Consider the following 8,286-nt stretch of genomic DNA (forward strand, 5'->3'; position numbering starts at 1 on the left):
TTTTACATTTATCTACAGAAAATATCTGGCTTGGTTCAAGTATTGATTGGAACTGAGTTTTAAAATTTCTTTTGGTGAAACTAAGGTTTCAACCACCTCAAACTCAGAATGGCAAATCTCAAAATGTCCAAAATCGCCAGAACAAACAAATCTTTCAGGTAAGAAAATGGGCTGGTGTTGAGCATTTTTGAACTGTTAATAAATTGGATCATGTGGCAATGAATATGAGATTCCTCCATTTCTCAGCAAAATAAAAATTCAGCCAAGCTTTTTTGGATGACACAATATGGAGGTTGAGAATAAGAGAGAAAAGTTTTTAAGATCATGCCTGAGACATGACAGTATTTGCCCATGTTCACCCTTTGCCCACATGTGCATTTTTGCCATCTGTTGGGGATCTTATGACAGTTGAATGTTGATAACAACCCAGTAACACTGTAACCAGTAAATCCTGCTGAGCGGCAGGCAGGCAGGCAGGCCTCACTTTGTTACAACTACATGTAGTTTGAACTTGTTTTCTTGTTTCAGCTACACTTGACGGATTCATCAGAGATTACTGCATTCACAATCTGGTGTTTCTTTTGCTTCCTGGTCAAAGGAACAAGGAACAAGGCACTTGCACTCCAGTGAAACACAAACATGTGGTAAGGTGGGCGGGTGTAAGCTCTGTGTTTACTCACGTGTATTAAACGTACATGTTTAGACTTTAGCACCTGCGTGTCTTTTGTATGACTAATCTTATTTTCTCTACAGGTGAAAATATGATCTTGTTTTGTCATCATTAGTCATGAGGCCCAACTGCTGATCTCTAGTGTGTTATTAACAATGAGTAAGATTGAAGAGGTGCAACACAAAATAGAAACTGTGTGTTTTCATACGCTCACTCTGGTATCTCACTACTCTGCTGTCGTCAAACAACTATTTTTGTGTGTGTGTCAGCGAGTTCCCGACTCACAGTGTCTAAATTACAAAGAAACTGATATCAGATAAGAAAATGTGACATTACCAGAAGTACTAACTTTATAACTGAACTGAACTAAAACACTTTTATGTGCTTTATTACTTCTTCTGCTATGATTAGTCAGTTTTACTTTCAGAGATTTTTGACAAGTGCCTTTTTAATGGTAACAGTGGCTTAAAGGAAGTGGTGACAAATTGTTTAAGTTAATAAATTATCGGGTTTATGAGCAGTTACATTTTAATTTAAAGCAACCAAGGTGGCAAGGAGATGCTTAACCGTAGAACACTGGGTCAAAGTTGTAATTTGCCTGAAACTTTGGTCCCTTAACAGTAAAACCATCCTCATATCTTTATGGAGTTAGATATACACTCTGCATTAACAAGATTAAGATTTTAATCATGGCACTTGTTTTATTATTTTGAATGTGTTACCATTTATTTGAGAGAGCTGCTGCGCTCAACTGCGGTGCTGCAAAAAACAATTTATTTCTTCTGTTTTTGCTTTTGTGGCTCACACTAAATGTGTCAGATGAAACAAATTTTAAAATTGGACAAAGATGGCCTGAGTGAGTACAGAAAGCATTGGGCACACACACAGTGCCCAATCCCTCTTTGTGTATATATACCTGTTTTACCTGCTTGGAAGCATGAAATGGAGCACAGGATATTGTTATTTACTCTCAGTTAAACTATGAGGAAATTTCACTGGTTTGTGGTTTTCAATACAAATACAGTTCAGTTGGTTGATGTCATTCCTCAATTAAAGGTCATAGAGGTCATAAAATTTGAATTTGGGAAAAAAGTAAAATCTATGTAGACTTTCCTGAAAAGTCTTTGTTTATCTTTACTCACATAGGTATGCTCTATTTTTTACATAATATTTTTTAATAATACAACCATTAGGTATGCAGCCTTCTTTTGTAACACAACCACATCTTTTCATTGACTTGAAAAACCCATTATGAGGTTGACAGGTCAGTGGATGTAACTGAGAGTTCGCTATGTTTTTTTCCTGATAAACCTACATTTTGTTTATGTGGTTTGTTTTTGGTTCTCACTTTGTTCAAAATTTAAACTAAGATTTCAGTCTTTTGTGAGCCTTAGATGACATTTTTTAAAAATATTTTGTAATTTCAGATGAAACATGCTGTAAAAAGCATATATATATATACATAAACTTGCTTACAACAGTTGACAACTAAGCAGAAAAAGTTTTTAAGTGTACAAATAAATATGTCAGTAATGGTATATAAATCTACAAAAGTGTGTGGTTTCTTGTTGCATTTGACATAATGTGTTATTTTAACTATAATTTTTTTGTTATAGCTCTCAGGAATGTGCAATGTAAAGACGTGAATTTAAGTCGAATCATGTTCCTTAGTTTTTCTAAAAGCTTTGCTTTTTTAAAGCAAATTTTCTGTCTGAGTTTCACTTCCTTGCACACTGCAAGGATTTTTGCACTCAGAAACAACAACTGCATAGTACTGCTTTAAAGTTTGGCAACAGCGTCTTTCTTTACTCAAACTTTATCAGCCTCACAGAGTTCAGTATTTTCCACTGATCACCACAACCTTCTGCCAAGAGAAGAAAACCTAATTTAAACTCATTTGTGTTTGTGGCTTTTATAGCAATTTCCTCTGTTGGAGGAGGGGATCTTCTTATTGTTCTTCCACCAGAGCTTTGACACAACAGTCCAAGCAGCCTGATTGTTACAGTGGTCAGACCGCCCTGTGCTCACACAGAGGATCTTTTCCACTGCAAACAGAAGTGAAGAGGCCAATCAAATCGCTGTCCTTGCCTGAGAACATTATGTCAGTGCCAGACAGCGTGTTGTTTGGACACTGCGCACCGGGGGTTGGTGCTAGGATTTGGGAACATACAAAAGCTCTCTTGAATTATCACAATGCTCCAGCTCCACCGATAGATAAACTCCTCTTTGAATTTGAGTTTAAAGATCACTTTTACCGCTGCTTTTGACTTCACTCAGAATCAGTTGTATAATGTTCTCTTCTCTCTGTCTCGCTTGGCTTTCTTGCACTTGACGCCCATCGGTAGCTGATAAACACTCAGTTTCTGTACAGCTCTGGGAAGCAACTCTGTGAAAGAGGAACTATACCCTCTTGCTGTGCTCTCGTTAGAAAAGATTGCTAGAGCACCAGATGAAACACAAGAACGCCACTTTTTTTTTGTGGTGAAAGAATATGTAAAATAATACAGCCAGATGGCCCTCTGAATGCCACATTGCCTTGCTCACACTGAACACTGGGAACTTCACTGTGTGAGCTTTTGTGCACAATACAGAAAATGTGCATTCATCCTCACACAAGGATTTCAGCAGCTGCAGGAAAATAGGCTTTTTTGGTAAAGCATGAGTTGATTCCTCTTAAAACTTTTTTTGTACCGAGTTTGGCTTCACTGACTTTTAAACATGAAAAAGAGAAAATAAGATTATCAGATTTTGCCATGCAAGGAGAGAAACTAAGCAATAGTTTATTAAGGGCCAATTTGAGTAAGCAAGGAAAAACAAGCATGTATGTCACTTTAATCAGTACTGTTGACTGAGTTATGATTTTTCTTTGTAATTGAATGACTTTACTGTGTTACTTCACCGTTTTAATATTAAAAAGCATAAAATGCATTAAAGGCTAAATTTGTTTTACCTAACAGTTTAATCAAACTTATCAAAATCAATAGTTTCATCACCTATGTAATAGCCCAGTAACTAGAAAGCCGTCATGTTGCAGTGCTTTGTAGCTTTCCTCATTTTTTTCAATAATGGTGTCGCTTGTCTCTTGCTGGAGGATAAACTAAGGAAGACTGTGTTTGTAGCTCCTGGCTGGATTTCATTTGGCTCAGACCAATGAGCTGCTCAGAGCAGGGGTTTGAATCAAATTGCTGGTTTGCTGAATTGCAGCAATGCTTTTCCAAAAATGCACAACACATGCATTTAGAAGGACATTGCATACTACGATATGATAAAACACTGAGACTCCACAAAGTTATTTTGGATTCATTAACACATACACTTATCAGGCACTTTGTTAGGTTTGTCTGTTCAATTCTATATTTGAAACCTAAAACCATGGCTTGGATCCATCCTGACTTGTATCAACAGATAAGGTTGGTCCTGTTGGTTTGATGTTGTTTGGGATTCTTGGCACACTTTGGGCCCCGAAGCACTAAGTAAGGGTCTGACTATTGTGCTGGTAATGTCCATCCCTTTTTGACCACAGTATTGCCAATATTCTGACGTTTACTTCCAGCAGGATAATGCACCATATCACAAAGCATCAAACAATCTCAAATAATCTGGCATATTAAACCTGACAATGGATTCACCGTATTCCATTGGAATATTGCTCCTCTCATATATCTGGCCTTTTTGGTCACTCTTTCTGGTAGAATTTGTGGAGTTCATTAAAAATGTTTGGCTGCAAAAAATTGCAGGAAGACAATTTTTTCACTCATCTGCTGTTGATAATGTGAGCGGATGTGCTAGTGAATTAATAATGACATTGTTTAATTGTGTGAATGAACTCAAGTGTAGTTGATTGATTGATTGATTGATTGATTGATTGATTTGGGAAGACGATTCCAGATGCCTAATGTTAATTTGCTTTTTCAATTAATGATCCATTTTCATTGTCCTGATGAAACATCCACTCCCAGTTCTAATTATCTAGATGTGAATCTGGGTTAAAGTTAAAGATTTTGTAAAAACTGTTGGCTTTCTCTTTTTTTTACTTTTTACATTTTCCTGTGCACCCCACCAGTACTGCTAACAGTGACACAGCCCCCCATCCTTCCAACATACTGGACATTTGGAATACTGTTTGGTAATGAAAACCCTACCTCCTAAAGTTTACTCCTATCAGCCAAATTACTTGATGGTTCCCCAGAAAAGTTTTTCTTGTTAATGTGGGCAGTAACATATTTTAGAATTGCCCGTTTTGGACAATGATTTCTTCTTGCATCATCTGAGCTCCTGAGCTTCAGTGAAGAATTAAATTGTATTTATGGTGCTTTCTACTTCAGGAACAGGGAGTGACCTTGGTTGTTACTGTACTGTGCCTGAACACCATAACCAACCTTAACATAATGATTTACTTGTACTTAGTTGAACTAGAGCTCTTGGAATCTGCAGTGATTTAGGTTCCAAAGGACTTTTCCAACTTGTGGAAATCTATAATTATCCTTCTTGAATTGCTACATAAATACTTTTTTCTGAGTAGGGGTTAATCCAATGTATGCTATCTAATAAAATAAATTATAGTTTAACACCAGCAGAACTACCATCTGAATTCAATCATGATAGCTCATTAGAGGTCAATTTGCATTGGCCTTTTGAAGTTAAAAGACTTTCTTGAGCCTTCAGAGTCACTTATTAAAGGATTTGTCTGAATGTATGTTTATATTTGAATTGTATAGTCTGGCCATTTACAAAGAAAATCACTAGTAAATTTAAACGTATCCAAAAAACTCTTATTTTTAAAACCCCAGCATTTTTTTATTGCATCATCATCTGACCCTGGAAAAGGAGCACAACAGTTAAATCAAAAGAAAAGCTCCAAATTAATATGACCTTAATTCCCACGATGAGAGTCTTTAAATGTCTGACCACACCCATACACTTACACGTCTATTCTGTTGAGAACGTAATTAAACTCATTTGAGATCCTGTGGTGGAGAATTATTCTCTCTCTGGGGAATCTCAGCAGAGTAAAACCAATAATTTGGCAGCGGTAAATGGTTCAGCTCTCTTCTAGTGTTCTACTTCAAGTCTCAGAACCCTTCCTGTGTGCAAAACTGTTCCAAAAAGATGACATGATGCACATAAAACTTTTGTAAGTAAAACTTCATTTATTCAGCACCTTTCAATATAAAAATCACAAAGTTTTTAACAAAAGATCTATCTTCATCAAACAATAATTACACACAGGAAAATATTAAATAATAATAATAATAATAAACATAGATAATGTTTTCTCATGCCTTCAAAGGAAACCATCGAATCCACTGATCTTAGAGTCAGAGGAAGGAAATTTCAAAGTCTTGCAGACACAGAAAATAATGGCTCTTTCTCCTTTGGTTTTCAATCTTGTATGGAGGTCTATCAGCAGTCTTTGATGACAGGACCTGAGGGCCCTAATGGAGGTGTAATGATGTAGTAGTCCAGAGATGTAGACCGGTGTCTGATGATGTAAAGCTATCCAGGCCAAAACAATTAACCTTGAAGTGCACTCAATAATCAACCAGGAGCCAATGAAGTTGCATTAGTAATTGAGTCATGTGACAAAGTTTTTAAGATCTAGTCTGAAGCATAGCAGCCGCATTTTGTACTGAGTACAGCCAGTCTTAGTTTAACAGCTGAAAGGTGCACTGCAATAATCCAGCCAAAACAAAACAAAAACAGGAATTAAAATTTCCATCTCAGATTGGAAAACTACTGGGCTAAATTTGGTAATGTTCTTGCAAATAGTAAAATTAGGATTGATCCAACAATTCTACATGATTCTCAAGCGTAAAACCAGTTTCAAACGTTATTCCCAGGTATTTTTTTTTTTTTTTTACAAAAGAGTTAACTGAATAACCAAGAGGCTGAAGGATCTGCTTTACCTTCATATCTTTGGAACACCAAATTTAAAATGACAGGAAGGGTATGTGTAAGTAGGTAATTTATCTTAATGATACAATGCACTTCTGTGTTATGGGTGTTTTCATTCATTATTTTTCTCTTCATGTATCACTTAATGATAAGGACAAATTCATTGCCCATTCTGTAGCACCTTTAAAGAATGTTTAAGATAAAGTAGATAAAACGATAAATTACAAATTTGTCATCAACTCAACACATCTCTACAATAAGTCCATAACTTTTGATACATTTACAACAGGTGATTATGTAATATTTTTTGTGGTAAAAGAAAGGCTCTCATCTAACTCCCAAATGATCAAATACAGATGTTTTCATTAACATTTGTTAATGTGGTTTTTGTCCTGGTGACTGGAAGGCCACATGTAGACTCTCTCTTTATTTTTATTGACACCAGCAAATGCAGAGAATGATGTGACATAAAAGCTTGTGTAATTCATCTGTCACTTATTAACTTGATAGAGCTGCGGTTGTAAGACTTTTCATAACAACCTCAGTAATTGCTGTTTTTCATGAATCACTATCATGGCAACCATTTTAGAACATCAGTTCTTAAGAAATTTTGTCATGTGGTGAGTTGTCATTAATGCAAAAAAAAAGGAGAAAAGAACATACTTTTTCATTGACTTATTACATGTAATTGAAATATGCCATTTAATCATGCTTTGTTTGTATTTGAAGTTCCAAGTTACTTCAAAGGTAAACAGAAGTTGCCAGTTTTAGTGGCAAAGTTAGTGGCTTTTCACCATTCCAGCACCACTAAAGCCATGTACCAAGAACAGATCTCATGCCACAGCTGCAGAAACATGAAGGTCGCTGCATAATCTCCATTTTGTATGTTACTTAACTCGTGCAGAAAAATAGAAGTGGTCTGACAAAGTTCTGTTTGTCAATCTTTGGCAGGCATTAAAGGGCTTTCAGGCTGAATATTTCACTAACTCTGCTGTGCTCTCAAATCCATTCATTTGTACTGCATGCTCTGTGCAACAAAGGTTTTGCTTTGCATAAAACAAAGCTCAAGTGGCGCACAGCTCCGACTTTGCTGTGTAGATGTGAGCAGTTTAGTGGAGCTTGTATTGCACTCTTTCCAAAACTGGATTTAGCTAAACTTTAACCGTGGTGTGTGGCCGGCTGTATGGTTGGCGGATACTTGTGCAGCCAATGGAGATGAGGTATCTAGCTATCTCATATCTCACAACAAAGTGTTCATTTTTATTGATGGTTTTAGCACAATAGAAATGCATTTCCAGATAAAATATGGGCATCATCTACGTCTAATTATGAAACGTCCACTTTTTTTTAAACTGTTGCGGTTTAATAGAGAGTGGCACTATCTGGGGTATTTTCAGTTTAGCAACACAGGTTTCCCTACAAAACACCCAAGGGAAGTTCAGCAAATGCTGCATTCGGTCTGAAAGCCACTTTATCAGGAAAGTAAGTGAATTCATAGGAATAGACCAGCCATCGTATGTCCTACTGCATCTCGTAAACAAACCCAATAAGTATTTCTGGCTTGCCTAAAAGCATCATTCAACTTTAGAAATGCAGAAATGAAGAATAATCTTTCTCAAATTCCATTATTTTAAATTATATTATATCTTCAAGACAAGAGACTCATATTTAACCAAGTCTTTATAGAAGATTCTGTGCCCATAGAAACTATAGAAAGCTTC

The sequence above is a fragment of the Xiphophorus couchianus genome, chromosome 2, assembly GCF_001444195.1.
Source record: "Xiphophorus couchianus chromosome 2, X_couchianus-1.0, whole genome shotgun sequence".
NCBI classification, from domain to species: Eukaryota; Metazoa; Chordata; class Actinopteri; order Cyprinodontiformes; family Poeciliidae; genus Xiphophorus; species Xiphophorus couchianus.